General features: G+C 44.5%; 1 protein-coding gene across 3 annotated transcripts in view; it reads left to right on the top strand.

Moving 5' to 3' along the window:
* Positions 1-20,682, top strand: part of tafa5a (TAFA chemokine like family member 5a) — a 744,872-nt gene that overhangs the window by 204,036 nt on the left and 520,154 nt on the right. The gene's annotated exons all lie outside the window — the stretch shown is intronic.

The raw sequence follows: 20,682 nt of genomic DNA on the forward strand, positions 1-20,682 counted from the left end.
CTGCAACCTGCTGAGCAGAGCTGCACCTGTCCTTCATCCTCCAAGGGGCACTGGCCACAGCTGACTCTGCCTTCCCGAACCTTCACGCTCTGAAGTGATCTACACTTCACCCTGTGCCACCTTCTCTAATGACGCACAGAGCCCCACCAAGGTGGGAGTGTCTGCGCTGGTGTGGGGTGTGCAGGTAAGATGTGACAGTGCAGGCTCTGAGGTGCCTTCCTTCTCTGACTCCTCAGGAACTTGATTTTGTGCATGGACTCCTGCCCCTCAGCTGGCCCTATGGGAGACATTAGAGAAGATGATGATGAGAAATCAGTACCATCAACAGATGCTTTTGTTGCTTAAAATAATAAAATGACAACTTATGCATTGCCGTGCATCCGCTGAACCTAGAGATGTTGAGGTGTTTTCACCCTGTCTGCAGTGGACTCCCACTTCTCCATCCCCAGCGTCTCTGAGGCTGGATACTCTGACCACATCAAGAGCCTGTCCGTCAAATTGCATCAATACTGCGAGCCCTATCAGCCCACCTTCCAGACATACCCACTCATTCTCATGAGCATTCATCTCCCTTTTGATCTGCAAAGTGAAGAACGATGCCGTTAGGAGAATGCTTCCGTCCGTCTCCACTTGCAGCCTCTCATTCGCATACAATATTGCAATCTGCATTGCAGCCTCCTTACCAGCAGCGCTAGGGTTTTGACCTATGCTTATGGCCCCTCAAGGCACCAGAGAACATCCTTTTCCCATTGTGATGAGACCTCTATGTGCCCTCAGGATGCCCATCTCCATGGCACTCTGGTGACATCTGGGTCTTTTTTGCCTCTCACCTTGCCAGACCTAAGAAGATTATTGAAGCATTTCCAGCACTGCACCCCGTTCCTCCTGATCAACCATGCCCTCTTGATAAGTCTTGGGGGTCTCCTGGCAGGGAAGAGAATGTTCCTCCGTGCACTTACTGCCCCCAGCAAGAGCTCCAGCGAGATTCCTGACAAATGGGAGCTGCCCTGGCACAGGGACCCTCCCTGCCCTCTGCTCTGTTTGTGCCTCCATTCTATGGATGGAAAGCAACCTCAGCAATGGCTGCTACTCGCCCTTTAAACAGGCCCATTTCTGGTTTGAACGCACGCCCACCACTGCTAATTGGATGATGAATGTGATGCCTAGACAATTAAATGCTTTGCATAACAAATTGCAGCGCATGCACGTTCCCATATTGGCGTGAGGTTGGGACCCAGAAGTCATTGTGACATCAGGGTTCCAACCTCAGAATTGAAAATCCACCCCATGATTCAGAGATTAGGAAAGGTGCACACCTACTGGTCCACCAAGGAAAAATCATCGTTAACATGGATGCATGCCCAACTCAAAGCAGTTGCCCACCAATTCAACTCAAGCCTTGGGAGTTCAAACCCATCATAGGTATCTTACAAGCTGATTTATTAAGCCACCCCTAAATCTCCACATACAATATAACAATGCATAGTGCTTTTATAGGAAACATAACCTACATACTTCATGTAATTAATAAACAGTGAATTAAATTTACTTGAAACAAAGATAATACTGGGAGATTAAAATTATTTTGTTGATCGCTTTACTATTCCAGAGCAAGCTCTGTCAACAAATGAGAATGAGGAAACAATTCTTAATTAGGCTCTTGTGGAGACATATTTCTGTGGCAGAAGTACCTGGAGGTTTTCTTGTCAGTATAAGATGTATCTGTAAAGAAATGAACCTTCATCGCAATCTCAGCCTGTAAGAAAACTAAACAGAGAAGATAGGCTCCTTTGCTGGGATGACATGCTTCACTGGCAATGCTTTTCTATATTTCTGCTGCTTAGCAACACTATACTTAAAGCTATATTTAAAAAGATTCAAATACAAAGTAGAACATCATTCATGATGGCAGAGGATGCTTCCTCTAGGGCTCATGTCTATCAATGATGCAAAAAAAATTATGCACTGTCTTTAAGCAAAAGAAAGTTTAGGGTTTAGGTGCATACTCCATCCATGAATATTAGCAGATATGCAGAAGGGGGAAAATGCACTGGAATATAGTTAATGAGTCTTATACCACATGTAATGATGCAATAATAGAGTTCTTTTTGATTGATATTACTTTGGAATGGTCAGGTAGCAGCACTAACAACTGACAGCTCTATTTACCTCCAGTCGTAACCTCCACCATGTCTTTGGTACTGGCTATCTACATACAAATATTCCAACCTATCCTCATTTCAAGGGTGATGCCTCCATGTTCAAGCTTTCAACAACATATTTTATTCACTAGTTTACTGCCATATTTTGTATCAAACTGAATAAGTAAAGGATTTGCGACAATGCAAATCTTACGAGGGCCCAAGTTAGCCGCTAAATGTCTGGAAAATTTGGTTATACCTCACTCCTTTGGCAATTGGCTGCATCTTCATCCACATAAAGTTTTCCTCAGATTGGAAAATCTGCACTTAACTTTGTAATTTCTGTCTCTCACTCCCATTTAGCCTCAAGATCTTCACAATCACAGTTTTCTTCTCTTATTTCACACTCATGGTGGCTTCTGTTTACTGCTTTCTTCTCTCAGCCCCCATCTCCACATGTTACATTCACAAGATCTCAAGAAAGATTTGAAAGAAGAAGACGTTGTCGGCTGACATTATCTGGAACACTGATCCTGCTGTCTTCCCATCATAAGGTCGATCTAATAGTTCCTCAAACGAGCCCACTGATCTAGGCTGAACCACTTTTCCTAACAACCCATTCCTAACAACATCTCAGGCGTAAAGTAATACTCCCTGGCATTTGTCCTAAACTTACCCTTCACAATTCTGAACTTGTGCCATCCAGACTTGCTGCCCAGGTACATATGAAAATATTGTTACGATTTACTTTCTTTGGGTACATGTCCTTTTTACAGTTTTATAGGACCACTATAGGATCCATTCTTGGCTATCTCTTTTCAATACTAAAAAGTCTGAGCGTATCTTTTTTTTTTATTTCCAAAATATACCTTATTCATAAAAATTTGTAAAAAAAATACATTACAAAACAGTTCCAAACAGCACCAAGTCAAACAATACAAAGAGTGCAAAAGAGATCATTTCCTTCAATACAGGAGTGAGTTGCCTCACAACCCTTCCATTCCATTTTACATGCTATGTACATTTTACAGCAAACAAATATTTTCCGGATACAGTTCGAGGGGTTTTCCACGGATCCAGCCCCTCAGTTCAGCTTGGTGGGGGGACCTTACACAGTGGTCTTTCCCCATTGAGCCTTTGCGGCGGCTGCCCCAAGCTTTAGTGCGTCCCTCAGCACGTAGTCCTGGACCTTGGAATGTGCCAGTCTGCAGCATTCGGTCGTGGACAACTCTTTGTGCTGGAAGACCAGCAAGTTTCGGGCAGAAAAAAGGGCGTCTTTTACCGAATTGATAGTCCTCCAGCAGCAGTTGATGTGTATCTCGGTGTGCGTCCCTGGGAGCAGCCCGTAGAGCACAGACTCCTGTGTTACAGAGCTGCTTGGGATGAACCTTGACAAAAACCACTGCATCTCTTTCCAGACCTGCTTTGCAAAGACACATTCCAGGAGGAGGTGGGCGACCGTCTCTTCCCCACCACAGCCACCTCAAGGGCATTGTGCGGAGGGGGTGAGACTTCAGGCATGTAGGAAGGATCTGACGGGGAGGGCTCTTCTCACCACCAGCCAAGCTACGTCTTGGTGCTTGTTTGAAAGTTCTGGTGATGAGGCATTCTGCCAAATGACTTTGGCAGTGCGCTCCGGGAACCATCCGACAGGATCCACCATCTCCTTTTCCCGTAGGGCCTTGAGGACGTTCCGTGCAGACTACTGCCCGACGGATTGGTGGTCAAAGGTGTTTATCCGCAGAAACTTTGCCACGAAGGATAGGTGGTACGGCACGGTCCAACTGGATGGAGCGTTCCGTGGCAATGTGACCAGGCCCATCCTTCGCAACACCGGGGACAGATAGAACCTCAGCACGTAGTGACACTTGGAGTTTGCGTACTGGAGGTCTACACACTAGATGCAGCCACACATGAAGGTAGTCATCAGGATGAGGGCGATGTTGGGTACATTTTTCCCGCACTTATCCAGAGGTTTGAACATCGTGTCCCTCTGGACCCGGTCCATTTTGGATCCCCAGATGAAGCGGAAAATGGTTCAGGAGACCGCCACAGTGCAGGAGTGGGGCATGGGCCAGACCTGCGCCACGTACAGCAACAACGTGAGCACCTCGCACCTGATGACCAGGTTCTTACCCAAAATGGAGAGAGATCGCTGCTCCCACATGCTCAGCTTATGTTGTACCAGCTTATGTCTGAGCATATCTTTTTTTTTTATTTCCAAAATATACTTTATTCATAAAAATCTGTAAAAAATACATCACCAAACAGTTTCAAACAGCATCAAAAAATACAAACATTGCAAGGGAGATCAGTTTCCTTCAATACAATCATGAGTTGCCTCACAACCCTTCCAGTTCATTTGTCATGCCATTAACATTTTTACATTTTAGAGCAAATTACATTTTTTTCCGATACAGTTCGAGGGGTTTCCCATGGATCCAGCCCCTCAGTTCAGCTTGGTGGGGAGACCTTACACTGTGGTCTTTCCCCATTGAACTTTTGCTGCAGCTGCCCCAAGCTTTAGTGCGTCCCTCAGCACATAGTCCTGGACCTTGGAATGTGCCAGTCTGCAACATTCGGTCGTGGACAACTCTTTGCGTTGGAAGACCAGCAAGTTTCGGGCAGACCAAAGGGCATCTTTCACCGAATTGATAGCCCTCCAGCAGCAGTTGATGTTTGTCTCGGTGTGTGTCCCTGGGAACAGCCCGTAGAGCGCAGACTCCTGAGTTACAGAGCTGCTTGGGATGAACCTCAACAAAAACCACTGCATCTCTTTCCAGACCTGCTTTGCAAAGACACATTCCAGGAGGAGGTGGGCAACCGTCTCTTCCCCACCACAGCCACCGCGGGGGCATTGTGCGAAGGGGGCGAGACTTCGGGCGTGCAGGAAGGATCTGACGGGGAGGGCTCTTCTCACCACCAGCCAAGCTACATCTTGGTGCTTGTTTAAAAGTTCTGGTGATGAGGCATTCCACCAAATGACTTTGGCGGTCCGCTCGGGGAACCATCCGACAGGATCCACCGTCTCCTTTTCCCGTAGGGCCTTGAGGACATTCCGTGCAGACCACTGCCTGATGGAAGGTGTTTTCCCGCAGAAACTACTCCACGAAGGATAGGTGGTACGGCATGGTCCAACTGCATGGAGTGTTCCGCGGCAATGTGACCAGGCCCATCCTTCGCAATACCGGGGACAGATAGAACCTCAGCACGTAGTGACACTTGGAGTTTGCATACTGGAGGTCTACACACAGCTTGATGCAGCCGCACACGAAGGTGGTCAGCAGGATGAGGGCCATGTTGGGTACATTTTTTCTGCCCTTGTCCAGAGGTTTGAGCATCGTGTCCCTCCTGACCCGGTCCATTTTGGATCCCCAAATGAAGCGGAAAATGGCTCGGGTGACCACCACAGCGCAGGAGTGGGGTATGGGCCAGACCTGCGCCACGTACAGCAACAACGTGAGCGTCTCGCACCTGATGACCAGGTTCTTACCCACAATGGAGAGAAATCGCTGCCCCCACATGCTCAACGTTTGTTGTACCTTGGCTACTCGCTCCTCCCAGGTTTTGGTGCACGCCCCGGCTCTTCCGAACCATATCCCCAGCACCTTCAGGTTGTCAGACCTGACGGTGAAGGGGACAAAGGATCGGTCAGCCCAGTTACCAAAGAACATGGCCTTGCTCTTGCCATGGTTAACTTTGGCTCCCGAAGCCAGTTCGAACTGGTCGCAGATGCTGGATTTGAGCAGAAGACGGCGACGTCATCCATACCCCGTGCATATCAAGTCCTCATTGTTCATCCTTCTAACATGAGGGATCAGCCAAGTTGCTCTTCACTTCAACTTCTCTAGGGTCCGAATGGCCCATTTATGTCATTGCGACTAGAACTGTATGCCATAGGAAGGTGCAGCCTAACTCTACAGGAAGTGCCATCATAATTTAATTGTACCTCTTAACACTGCTGCTTTACATCTCTCTCCAAGAAGTCAACCACAACAATATCGCTGTATTGTTTACTTTTGGTAAGCAACTATATCCTATCATATATCCTACTCATGCCTATGAAGAAAGCATGTACTCCAAGGTCTAACAATTGATTCTTTACACCCTCAATTTCTTTTGAATAATATTTAAATGGATTGGAATCTTCTTAGTTCAACACTGTGCCAAGTATAATTGTACTGATGGGAGAAGGGATTATTTTAAACACTGAATTAAAATATCACAGTATTTAAGGCATAAATGTTATATTCACTGATCACATTATCTGCATGCTGAGTTCCTGTATCTGTAAGCACTTAGTTCATAAATTTGATCAATCATGTTTGAATGTGGAGATACTCATTTTAATGATAAACTGGGAGGAAAATGTGGCTGTAATTCTAACTGGCAATGTGTCTGTTGAACCCACAACAATGTAGTTCACCAGTTGTTCTTTCTCTCATTTGCTTTATTTCACAGAACTTACATAAAGATCTATTAAAAGTGGCATGAAACTAAAGACACTGAAGGGCGGCACAGTGGTGCAGTGGTTAGCACTGGAGCCTCACAGCTCCGGCAACCCGGGTTCGATTCTGGGTACTGCCTGTGCTAGGTTTGCAAGTTCTACCTGTGATCGTGTGGGTTTTCGCCGGGTGCTCTGGTTTCCTCCCACAGCCAAAGACTTTCAGGTTGATAGGTAAATTGGCTGTTATAAATTGCCCCTAGTATCGGTAGGTGGTAGGGGAATTGTGGGGATGTGGTAGGAGTATGGGATTAATGTAGGATTAGTATAAATGGGTGGTTGATGGTCAGCACAGACTCAGTGGGCCGAAGTGCCTGTTTCAGTGCTGCATCTCTGAATAAATAACAACTTGTAAAATTCTAAAATGAATAGATATTTCTAGCTTTATTTAAAAATGCCCTATGTCTCCCAATTGAGGATGCTTATTTGCCTTCAACAGGACAAGAAAGGTTGTTCAGATCCCAACTTCACATATTTTCCCTTTGCTTTTTGTCCCAATGGATAGATGTGATGAATGGCTGCTGTCCATTCCTAGCTGTATGGTAGGTGGCAGCATTCACCCAGCTGAAACGATGTGATTTACAAACGACTGGAAACATTTTATGATGAAAGCATGAAACCTTTTGGATTCTAGCAACAAAAGGATGAGCTGGGATATGATTTATATGAGAATAGGACTTTGTGTTAGAGTGTCATGGGCCTGTGAAGAAAAATAAAACAAAAAATACTTTAACATTTTTTTTATTGATCTTTGGAGAACTGAAGTCTTATTTTATATGGTGTCTAGCTTACACACAAAGTGAAATTTTGTGTTTGCTTCATTGTGGAGCATAAATCAAAACATGTACATGGACATCTGTGTGTGTCCCTTTCATGCTGCCATACTAAGCAGGATTGTCCTACAGAATAGAACTCGAAATGAAGATGACTCAGTGTTGCCAGTAACTGCAAATAACATTAAGGGTTTTTTTAGTATTGACATGGGAGCAAAGTCCTGCCAATATCGATACATACTTGATGACTTGTCTGAATATCTTCTCCCTTCTTATATTATTTTAAATAATGTGCGTTATCAATTATATCTTTAGTATCAGAAGTTATTTTAATAAATCATTATCTGATTGTGTTAGTCAACCCACATTGTGTTTACAAACTTAGCTATACTCTATTTTTTATTTCAGAATAAAATACACCAATCAGGTTTCTTTAATAAACAACAAAATTATCATTTATTATAAAGCACGGCTTATCCAGTAAAGATGCAAAGCATTAAAACACAGTTTGAAATATGAATGTGAATAGATATTCACTTCTAGATACCCAACACGCAGGCACACGCGCGCGCGCACACACACACACACACACACACACACGCACACCGGTTAAATAAAAAATAAAGAAGTTTTCTCTGCAGAGAGTCACTTTACAAAAAGACAACAAAAAAGTACTTTGGCCAAATACTTGTTAATTCTTGAAGGAAAAGGTGAAGACATGGAAGGACATCAGTTGTCCTTTGGTCTAACATCCAGGTACATGGAGACGGGTCACTGGGATCTTTTCAGAAGCAGTTCATGCTGGAAAGGTCGAGAATTAGTCTGGTAGGCTTTCTAGGAGAAATGCGGCATCAGGGGTTTCAGTTATCACACTGGATACGCAGGGTTCTTCAGAGACAGGGGGAAAGAGGTGAGCTGGGTGCTTCTCTCTTGGCAGGCTGACTTCCAACTGCCTTCAAAACAGTTCACACCCCAACTGAAGCAAAACAATATCCCAAAAGTGAAACCAACTTTTGACCATCATAAATTTTGACATGTCACTTCTCTGTAAAAACTCTCCTGAGTCACCAAGGCTTCTTGAGCTTAAGGCATGTGACATCCAGAAAAGGTTTGTTTCAGGTTACCTTTATTAAAAAAAACACATCCATGGAATCTTTTCAGTTTTCCAAATGAACCAATGTCCATAATCTTTAACACAAGTCCTCAGAACATTTTAAGGATGGAGCACCTTCATAACACTGTCAAGATCTGAGTATTCCCCCACATCCAGTCATGTAGTAATATGTCTGCCCTCTTATTCAAGATCCATAGTGCATTTTGTGGAGAATATATAGGGGAGGATTCACCTCCAGAGTGGAAAGGGGTGGCTGGCCAGTGGAATGCACTAGCTGGATGGCCAGTAATCCCCCGGACGCCTACTCCATTTTGATCACTTGCATCAGATTGGTGAGGTGCAGCCAGAAACTGAATGTCAAAGGTCATCCCAGCAGGAGTGGGCTGCCACAATATCAGGCGGTCTGTCCGGCCTCTGCACCGAAGGAAAGCAAGTTCCTGGGAGATTGGGACGGGGGCCTGGGGGTGTGCAGGTGGGGGACCTGAACAGCAGAGGGGAGGCATGCCTGCTCCTCCTGGCTCCACATAGATGAAGAGGAACTTACCTTTGGGATCCTCTTAGGGCATGCAACTACCAGACGCTGGTCGGAGCATCCACACCACATGTTCCGTCCAGCTTTCAGTCCTAAAATGGCAAGAAGGGTCATAGGGCCCCATATGACTGCTCAGTGGTAGGCCCAGGAATCACTATTGCAGCCACATCAATGGTTGAAAAGGTTCAATGCCCACAGTTATCAAAGTTGTACTGCTGCCATTTCCAGCCAGACAGAACTCCTGAAAATTTATCCCCACAGCTTCACATAATATTAGTGTCAAACCAAAGTGAATCTGAAGTAAGTCTGCCAGATACTTGTTTCTGAAATATTTAAGCACAATTTGGTTTGTTTTAAAACCAGACACCCATTGAACAATTTTGACATTTGTCTCTGAGCAGACCAAATCTTCTGAGGATCGTGAAGAGGGGAGGGGGACAGTAACCGTTGTCCCTTCTCCATCTGTTCACACGCATGCATTCATGTAGGTGGAAACAGGTAAGCTATAGCTGATTGTTTTTGAAAATAAATATAATAACTTGAGTGCTTCTTGTTCTTCACATTGTTCCATGACAGTATAAACTTAGTCAGCGGGCCGAATAAAATGATGTGAAGGTTATTATCCAAGTCAAATTTATACATGGCTGGACAGATCCTCACCAATTGAACGTCACAAAAGTAAACTTGAGATACCGCAATCATGTGTGGCTGTATTTTTACCAGTGCTTTTCAAAATGCCATAACTTGGGTGGATTTCAAAGTGTAAGAATGTCCAGCATTCGCACAGAGCAAAGCAGCAGGTTCCTTCTTAATACATTTGCTGCATTTCATAAGCTAACCCCCCGCACCCACTTACAAAGCAGTTATCAGCAAGACACACAAACTACTGTTGAAAGGAGAAAGATACATATTTTCGATGTAACCACAGCTACCTCATTTATTCCTAATCGTCTTCTTTAGCACGTTTGCGCTATGCGAAGTGTGGTGGTGGAGAGGAGAGATAGTGTCAAAGGTCTACAATGCTCCCCTTTTCATTTGTTTTCTTGACTTTATTCCCTCTGAAGTCAGTGCCAAGATTTTGTTGCAAGTATCATCAGCTGAGAGCTGGTGTTCACTGAAAGCAAAGCTGGAATTTTGTAAATACATTTTCCCCCTAAATGGCTTCCTTTCTTCAGCATAACAGATGGAGTTTGTTGTTTGTTTAAAACAAAGCATTCAACTTTTATAGACGTTCGGATGCTTCCTGTTGGTTCTGTGGCTGACACCCAATTTCTCTCTGGCACAGACACCAAGTAACGTGGAAGTTCTGCTTCCTTATCGCCATCTCATTTGATTAAATTCAGCAAGATATCTGGCTGGCATTGCGAGGGTCAGAAATAATCTTTTACTACCTAGCATAAATTTAAAGTGTTATAGTGACATAATAGGATTATAACCCCCAAAGTCAGGTGGGTTTGGGTTGGGTGGAAATTTTAAGAATTTAAAAATTTCAAATCTGTATTCAGCCTGCCTCAAACCCACCGACTTCCAGTTGTAACAGAGACGGGACGGGGGCAGGAAACCAATCCACTCCCAGGAGATGTATTGTTCGTTTAAATATTTTAATTAGGCTGCACGCCTTATATTTTATCTCTCTTCCGGAGTTATCCCTGGCCGGCCAGGTTTCCTGGGTGTCGGGAAACCCTGAGGTGAGGATTGTTGCATAGAAGAGGCCCCAGCACTTTCAACCCTCCCCAATTTAACTTGCTTCGCTCCCTGCGATTAGACCCTCCCTTCCCAACCCGTGATCAAAACACTCCAGAGATCAGAGCCCCTTCCCCCACGATTACTCCCCCGCTCTCACTGACCCACTGCACTACCGACACACTCCATGATTGTCGATGCCCCGCACAATTGGACCCGTGATCACTGAACCCCCATCTCCGCTCTAATGTGTCACTGATCTCCCCCACACCCGACCCTCCACGCCACGCTGTACCCATTCCAACCTACTTACAACCTCAGCAGCAAGAAAATTACCTACTGCTGGCCTGCGGACTCTTCTGCAGCATTTCCCACCCGGCAGGGAGTCAAGTCTGTCAATCAGGCAGGTTTAGAATCATAGAGATTACAGCACAGAAGGAGGCCATTTGGCCCATTATCCCTGTGCTGTCTCTTTGAAAGAGAAGTCATGTTTAGTCTCACATCCCCGCTTTTTTGCCTCTAACCCTGTAAGTTCCTCATCCTCAAATACCTGTCTGACCCCCTTTAAAAAATATTTATGGAATCAGCTTCCACCATCTTTGCAGGTAGAATATTTCCCATCCTGACAAGTCTCTGAATGAAAAAAAATTCTCCTCATCTCCTCTAGATCTTTTGCCAATGATTTTGAATCTATGCTCTCTAATTATTGATCCACTGGCTAGAGGGAATAATCTTTCTGCATCTGCTCTATGGAAAGCTCTCATCATCATGAAAACCTCAATTAGGTCACCTCTTAATCTTCTCTGTTCCAAGGAAAGCAGTCCTAACTTTTCCAACCTCGCATAACTGAAGCCCCTCATCCCTGGGAATATCTTGGTTAACCTCCTCTGTACCCTTTCTAAGACCTTCCGGGCAGGGGACCTTATGGAACAAACACAGATTGATTTTTAAAAATTATTTTTATTCAAATATTGGTAGAGGTCATAGCAACTAGTGTAATATTAACACTAACTGTGAGAATGACCTGATGAGTATAAATGAATCCATGGGTTATGTGAGATTTGTCATGAGTTGGCTGATCTCAGGAGTGAAATCCTTACATGTTATTTTTCACATAAGACATCACACTTCAAAGTGCCACAGCAACAAAAATCTTTGGAAAAGATAAAGAATGTCAGTCATTTCCTAATGGTTTTTATGGCATTAATAATCTAGCTTTACCTCGAGGGCATGAGCTGGGATTTATAAGCAACTGCAGATCTATTGACACCTTCCTCAACAACTTCTTTCAGCTTCAAATTGACTTCAACGCATGCCAATTTGGCTCACTTCATACAAGGACTACTTGAGAAGTAGCCTTAAAGGGACAGGCCAGTTAAACATAGCTTCATCTTAGCAGCTAAATGTTTAACAAAATGCTGTACAAGCAAGAATGCTCGTGAGGAATGCCATGCTAATATTTTGAGAATTTTGATTTAAGTTGTTGGAGTTCAATCCCTATTTTGACATTTTAGAATTAATCTAAGCTAACAGGACTGTCATTCCAGTGCCCAATGTCTTTCATATCCCATACTATGATATTGTATTGTTTATTGATAAAACACCAGCCTGTAAAGGACAAGGGTGTATGCTATAGCCCTCACTGACATCAATGCGCATTAATGGCCCCACAAGGTCATTTTGATTTGTTTCACTTAAAATGTTTGGATGAATTTGTAAAGGAGAACTTTCAATGTAAAACTAAAAAAGAAAACTAACTTTAGCTGAGAGCCAGTGGTACAGAATCCCAGTAGAGAATACTGGAGGGCTGCAATCCAGAATAAATTGGTAGGTTGCCAACTCTGAGAGATAGAGAAGAGAATACTGTTTTCAATCAAGAAGTTTATCATCAATATATCTGGAGCAATTCTACTTCTTGTAAGAACCTTTGTCTGTCTGAAGCTCTTTATTTCAAATTATACCAAACATGAAATATATATTTTTTTACAAATCCCTCTTCACATCCTGATTGTTGTTGTAAAATGTTCAAGGCACAATGCATATTGCGACAGGGAAATGAAGATGAAATTATTTACCATGTGTTTTAATCATGCTTAAACATGACCCCAGATGAGAATTGATTTACACAGCTGACATCCATCATTAACAAAGCTCCTGTTACACGGAGCTTTGAGTTATCTATGCTGCGCATTTCAGAAGATGAACCTTGCAGGAAGGATGCAACAAAATCAATTAATTATATGTTCTTGTAGCTAAAAAAAAAACAGTTACTGTAATGAATTTCCCCAGATCTACCTTCAGTCTAAATTTAGTTAAAAATCTTGTTGGATCTTTTATCTTATGTAAAATTGAGAATTTCTTGAGCCAACAGTATTAGTTTTGACTGATTTGGATCCCATAGCTGGAGTGTTGGGATAGAAATGGTGTAATTATTCAGGACATAGGGTGACTGCTATCCTCTAACTTGACTATATTGAATAACGGTTCAATTTTTCATTGAATTTCAATATAACGATGCACTTCACTGTATAACCTAGGATTTGCATGATTTTTTTTGAACAATAAGAATGTTTCTCACCAGTTATATTTTTTGTACATAACATCTACATGTTATCTTGGATTGATTGTCAGTATGTAGATAGTATTTAAGTAATCTGGATCCCCAGCTTATACACACTACTGAGTCAGCGGCGCTTGAGATGGCTTGGCCAAGTGAGCCGCATGGAAGATGGCAGGATCCCCAAAGACACATTGTACAGCGAGCTCGCCACTGGTATCAGACCCATCGGCCGTCCATGTCTCCGCTTTAAAGACGTCTGCAAATGCGACATGAAATCCTGTGACATTGATCACAAGTCATGGGAGTCAGTTGCCAGCGTTCGCCAGAGTTGGCGGACAGCCATAAAGGCGGGGCTAAAGTGTGGCGAGTCGAAGAGACTTAGCAGTTGGCAGGAAAAAAGACAGAGGCGCAAGGGGAGAGCCAACTGTGTTACAGCCCCGACAATCAAATTTTTCTGCAGCACCTGTGGAAGAGCCTGTCACTCTAGAATTGGCCTTTATAGCCACTCTAGGCGCTGCTCCACACACCACTGACCACCTCCAGGCGCTTACCCATTGTCTCTCAAGATAAGGAGGCCAAAGAGAAAGAAGAGAAATCTGGATTGCTTTAATAGTGTTTATTGACAGCTATTTGGTATATGCAACAAAGGAGAGAGAATGTGGCAGTTGATGCTTAAGTTACACACATGATTTTCTGGTATGTAGGTTAGACTTGTTCCATTACGAGAGTCACACAAATCTACCAATGAAAAGCAAAAAAGGTGTTGCTAGCATTGCACAGATATTTATCAGGTGGTCAGAAATGATCATGGGATAGGGAAAAATCATAATTATGTATTTTTTTAATAAAGATCCTCATTGGATTACCATAACATGCATATTAGTTGTCACTGTGGAAGGTTATTCTGGTATTTTACCTGTTGAAAAATATCAAATTTTCTCAAGTTAAAACCTTAAAGGAAATGGGATGGTTTTGAGCTGGTGAGGTGCTAGAATTTCAGATCTTATCCCGTCAAATAAATAGAGAATCCTGATTTACTTTTACAAGGGCTTCACAATTTCAATTGTCTATTTAAAGGGCATATCTTCAATTGTATTATGAAAACTGCAGCTTGCAGAGATTTATTATTTTGCAAAATGCTATATAGAGAGTTAATATCAAAGTCAGTCAACCCAGCAGTGTGTAAGGTCATCACAGCAGACCAGGTCCATACTTTCACGACAGTGGGCAGGATTCTTAGGTCCCACTGGGGGCAGCAACAGAGGCGGCGGACGCTAAAACTAGTGCCTCTGGCTGGCATGCTGGTTTCCCATCACCTTTTCTACTGCCAGTGAGTTTTATCAAGATGGGGGAAGGTGGGCCCCGGCAACCCGCCCAAATCTACAATGAGGCCAATTAAAGTAGTTAACAAGTTCATTGAAAGCTCATTGAGGACCAGTTTGGAAGTTTTGTGGGGGCGCTTGGGTTACACGCTGGGTCAGGGGCAGACTAGTTGTCTGGAGGCAGTAACACAGCGGGGTGCCAGTTATGGCCATACCATTAACTGAGGTGGGCTCATAAAAGGAAGTACGGCTGAGAGGGGCACTAAGCCATTGGCATACAGGTGTCATCGGATGTGCACAGGTTGCTGGGACAGTGGTCTATATGCTCTTGGGCAGTGCAGGCGTCATCACCCTCCTGGCATTGCGGGGACATAAGAGAAGGGGGTAAGGCTTCCAGACATTAATGTGAGTCCAGCTGAGTGCAAGGAAGGCAATAGCTGGCAATGGGAGCAGGAATCTCAGATTTTGGGTCTACTGGTAATGAGGAGTAACATCCTCCACAGGAAAGGCAGAGCCCTGAGCCTGAAGAGGACAATGGTGATGAATGAAGGGCAGGAACTTAATGGAGGCCATGCCTTCAGCATAGGGTCGGCTGCTGAAGATGGAGCTACCTGGACTTGTCAGAGAACCAGCGCCACAGGAGACTGCAACTCTCCAGGCAGATGGTCACAGAGATTTGTGCCCTTGTTGCGGAAGACCTCACACCTCACAGCCCTGCTCACTATGCCCTGCCAGTAGCCGTTAAAGTGTCTAGCTCCGTTCAAGGATTAGCAGCAGGCCTTGGCAGTGTCTCACAAACAGCTGCACGTCATTAAGTCTTGCAGGTCACTGTTGCCCTATTTGCAAGAGCTGGGGAGTGCATTCAATTCCAGACAGATGGAGCCTCACAGGCACAGAGGGCAATGGGTTTCGCCACCAATGCTGGATTCCCCCAAGTGCAGGGCATCATCAATTGCACCCACGTGGCCATCAAGACATCAAGTGGCTGCCCAGTCAGATTCATCAACAGGAAGGGCTTTCCACTCCCTCAACGTTCAACTGGAGGAAGAGAAGGAGCAGGATGTGGAGGAGGAGGAGGAAGATGCAGAATACAGAGGTGCCCCAGTTTCAGAGGGAGGTGGCCGGCACCGACGTGTGACTCAAGGGTCTTGTCAGGATGCTGTCAATGCCAGGGATTATCTGATGCAGGCATGTTTCAGTTGAGCCCTTCTATCCCAGGAAGATGGCATGGTCTGGCATGCACTATGACCTTCCTGTGAGAACACATCCATTGAAGAAGAAGCCTCATAAATCCACTCTTACCACCAATGAATGATGCACAGCTGTCCAGAGGTTTCACTGTCCCCCTTCAAGGGTCCTTGCTTCCCTTCACCATCTCTTCCCTCTTTTCCTGCCTCATCATTAAAGAATGGAAGCTCCCATGTCTGGTGTCATGTGTCAATATTTTCATTGTGTTGAATAAGAGAGAAAGTGCAAAGTTACAGGTGAAATAAACCCCAGTGAACCACTCAGTGCTCTGCCTGACAGGGTGGCCTCTGCTTTTAGCCGCTTCTATGTGGTGCTCCCCTTGTGGCCTTGATGAGATGGAGGCAGCCTGCTGGCTTGTCTCTGCTTGTGGCTGAGATGTGCGTGGCGGTCGTCCTCAATGTGCAGGTGCCAGTGGGGGCACCTCCAGAGGCTGCTGCACTGGCATCAATGCAGGGGCGGCCTCCATCAGTGGGTCCTGTGGCATAAATGGTCTCTCAGTCAGAAGGGCCAAGGAGGCCAATGATGTTGATGGTGCCCTGTGAGGTGTGGCACCCTCATCCTCCTCAGTTGCTGCCTCAGCCCTTGGATGGTACTTTAGATGGCTGGAAGGAGCACCAGCTGGGGCACAACTGGCATCCACTCTGTGCATCTCTGCGCCATCAGTGCCACTGACCAGTCAATGCTACAGAGTGGGGCATGTATTCTGTACATGTCAGTGCACTGCTCCTGCATCACCGAGTATTGCTGAGTACTGCCATATATGGCTTTCCATGAGGTTGGCCATTCTTTCGATGGAGAAACTCATACCTTCAAAGTCCTAAACCAGTGTTACATGCACTAGCTGAATGGACTCCTCCATTCTCAGCCCATGACACTGCACTGCCTCAGAGAATTCTGACATGTGGGAACACATCTGTTGCTGCTGGTCTAGGTAGAGCCTCCTTTCTTTTGATTCCTGAGGCCCTGCAGCTGTGCCCACCTGAACATGGCTTTGTCTGTCTTCCATTATCCGAGGGGGACAGCCCACAGCTGCCTTTGCCTCTCTCACCTCCTCCTGCTCACTCATGATGTACTCATCAGCCGGTGCCAACATCTAATCGTGTACAAAGACCCACTGATGTGAGTGTATCGGAGCTGGTGAAGGGTGCAGTTATAAGATATGACAGTGCTTGTTCCAGTGCTCTTACAGGACTTGGTCCTTCTCTCCACCTTCCAAGTCAGATCCTGTGGGAGACTCAAGAGAACTAGTTTGGGAGAGCAGAAGCCTCTGCAGTGCCGAGGCTTCCCAATGCAGCTGAGTCTTTAACATGCTGTCGGCCAGGAAGGAGTGTACTCCATCCACTTCGTCTACATATTACAATATCTTTTCACCCTCTCCACCAGGAATGTCCATCTTGCCTTCCCCAACTTGCTCCTGAGGGGCCACCTTGGCAATCCCCATGTCTCCCTGCTCCATGGCGATTACGATGTGTAGATGGGGCACTCTTCCTCCTGTCAGCGCCCTTTCTCGGGCATTATAAGTCCTTTTCTCCTGCAAGGACAAAAGAAAGGTACTGCTGATGTCTGTGACCAGTGGCAGCTGCTCATTGACATAGGAAGCTGCATGTATCAGTTCGGGCAAGTCCTCATTAGCTAGAGCTTTGAGCCTTGCTGAGAGGTCAGTTAGTACACTGGGCACACATTCCTCCCATGTTCAGGATCAGCATGCGCCTTCAGGCCCCTCAGCTGGTGTGTCTGCTGGAGGGAGAATACGCAGAGGCCTGTAATGAGAGTCTGGCATTGCACTCACTTTGCCCTAACGAGTAAGGTCATTGAATCTTTTTCGGCACTGGATCCAGTTCCTCCTGACTAAACTTTGTCTGCTCACACTCTCAGTGCCCTCAATCCATGCCTGTTTGGTTTTGGAGGGAGGGTGGCCATCTCTTGCCTGGAAAGAGGATCTCCCTCCTGTTCCTCACTGCCTCAAGGAGGACCCCCAGGTGGGTGTCTGTGAAGTGAGGGGCAGCCCTGCCCCCTGTGCCAGCCCTCTGCCTTTCCTCTCCCATCACTGCTGCTTCAAATGCCTCGGTCAAACAGCAGCCACAGAAAAGGCTGCTGTGGTGTGCTTAAATCCGCCCTACATTTGCATAGCCCCACCTCCATTGCTGCTCCCATGGCCACTAACTGGCCACCAAACCTGCCCTCCAGCCAATTAGCAGTCTGCTTCTGTGAAAATTAGGGGTTGAGACTGCTTCCCCCTCCAGGGCGGGTTTGAGACCGGAAAATTGGCCCAACGTCGAGACCTGAGTCTGGTAGAAAAATCAGGCCCAGTAACTGAAGTTGGCAGGTTGTTTTTTATACATTATAGTCCTGAGAATAAGTTTGAAGTGATGTTAGTTTAATGGTCAACAATACTGAAAATATATTTTCCAAAACTAGTAATAGTTTGTAAAGCATTACTTATTCCACTTAAGGTCAGAATATTTAAGTGCACACCCCATTCTATTTTACTATTATTTTAATAGCATTTCTCCACTTTTCACAGAGACTGAATTCTGCTTTGTTATGAATCATTTTAGTTGAAACTATTGTTCAGAAGTGCAGATCTGTGGGGTTGGTTATCACTTTTTTGTACTAATAATAACAAATAAGTTTCATGTGCTAAGCTCAATTTGCCAAACTGTGTTATTACGTAGAATACTAAACATTAGCTGAAACGTTTCCAAAGAGATGGGCGTATAATCAAGTCTGAGTGCAGTCCTGAGAGGGTGCCGCACTGTTGAAGGTGGTGTCTTTTGGATGATATGTTAAACTATTGTCGCTGGGACAAAATATTGGACTGCATGCAGTGGTTCAAAAAGGCAGCCTACCACCACTTTCTCTAGAGCAAGTAGAAATGGGCAATAAATGCTGGTCTTGCCAATGATGTCTGCATCCCAAGAATTCATTTATAAAATCATTGTCTCTGCCCTGTCAGGTTGATATAAAAGATACCATGGCACTGTTTGCCAATATTTCTCCCTCAATCAACATCACTAAAACAGATTAGCTAGTTATTAATTACATTGCTGCTGTGGGATGTTGCTATTTGCAAATTGGTGGCTGTGTTTCCATACATTACAATGGTGATGTTAAGTATTTCATTGGTTGTGAAGTCCTGAAGTTGTGAAAGTTGTGAAGTTATAAATGCAAATTTGTACTTTTTTTTTTTAATCAGGTGCGTTTTTCCCAGCTACAGAAAAGCAACCTTACTGAAATAACAGAAAATGCTGAAAATACTCAGCAGGTCAGACAGCATCTGTGGAGAGAGAAAGAGACCTGAAACATTAACTGATCTCCACAGTTGTTGCCTGACCTGCTGAGTATTTCCAGCATTTTCAGGTTGCATTTGAGATTTCCAGCATCTGCAATATTTTACTTTTCTACGAGCAATCTTACTTAAATGGTCTGACATTTTTATTCCACCAGCCAGTCATCTGTTGAGCCTTACTTAGTGAGCTGCCAGTTTTAACAATCAGTATAGCATTTTGGTCAGTCTGTATTGTGGACAATCCCTAACTGCTGGTGTAAAAGTGATACTGTCAGAAGTCCAAGAAGCACCCCTCCTGTGTGATCACTTGATTGAGAAATGGAAAATTCTGCAGAGGTGAGAGCAAGAATCATTACCAGCATGTGCTTTGTCCTTCTTGCTGATGGTTATAACGAACATTGCAGACTGCAATAGAATGCAGGACTTCAAGCTGATTAAAACATTTGACAGTCAGCTCTCCTCCTATTGCAGCATACAATATGCTGGAGTGTTCATTCTAGCTGTCACAGTACATGTAATTTGATCTCTTGGTTTATTGATTTGATAGTCTGAAGGTTTCACTGCAATAGACATAATCTGTTCTTCCATCTGTAAAGGCACTTAAGGCTAAAACGTGCGTTAATATTTTATACTTCTTACTTTAGTTGAACTTGTTAATGGCATACAATATTCTGTATTCAAAAGCATTTATTTTTGGATGCAATATTTCACTTGCAATCAAAAACATGAAATCTTTATGTTTGCCACTGGGGGAAACATTGGACACCACTCATCTAAATGGCCTTCATTCAGTCTCTGCACATTGGACCATACAAAGTGACACACACTATACATATACTATAGATCTGGCATTGGCCTGCAATACACAAGGCACTAATGTATCAAAGACTTTCTGCAGTATTAAAAAGATAAATATTTAGTCACTTAGGGTTGCTTTAATGTTCTGCAAACTGGTGACACCGGGATGTGTAGTACAAAGATATTACACAATGGAATTGTGAATTATGGCAAATGAACCACTCGGCACAAACAATTTAACTCACTGGTATCTGCAACAATAGTGAATTATGTCGTTCGCTGACACTCAATTTCTGTGTGCTGATGTATGTCCTCGACTTAACACCCTTCATAATCATTGATTGATTGTATAAAGATATGATTTAACCTTAAAGATACGAATTGTCGCTACTAACGGTGTCGTTGATAGCCCAGTGGTTCCCATTGCTAATCTGCTTATTGATCTGAATGAGACTCGGCTCCCGCTGCATCCAGTTGACATGATGTTGCAGACTGAGATGTTCTCTGACTGTAGACACTCGACAGCCCTTTTCTTATTGCAGATGTGTTCCGTCTGACGTCAGGAGCGGATTTACCTTAACGTTTTCCAATCCCGGGAAGCTGACAGCAGGATCAGGAGCTTGGCTTCGATATAAAGAGAGGCGAGTCCGGAATTTAGGAAGCCCCTCAAGTCGAAGGGAGGAACAGCGATTTCTCTGACACAAGCAGACATAAAGCG

The sequence above is a fragment of the Heterodontus francisci genome, chromosome 27 (genome assembly GCF_036365525.1).
Source record: "Heterodontus francisci isolate sHetFra1 chromosome 27, sHetFra1.hap1, whole genome shotgun sequence".
Taxonomy (NCBI): domain Eukaryota; kingdom Metazoa; phylum Chordata; class Chondrichthyes; order Heterodontiformes; family Heterodontidae; genus Heterodontus; species Heterodontus francisci.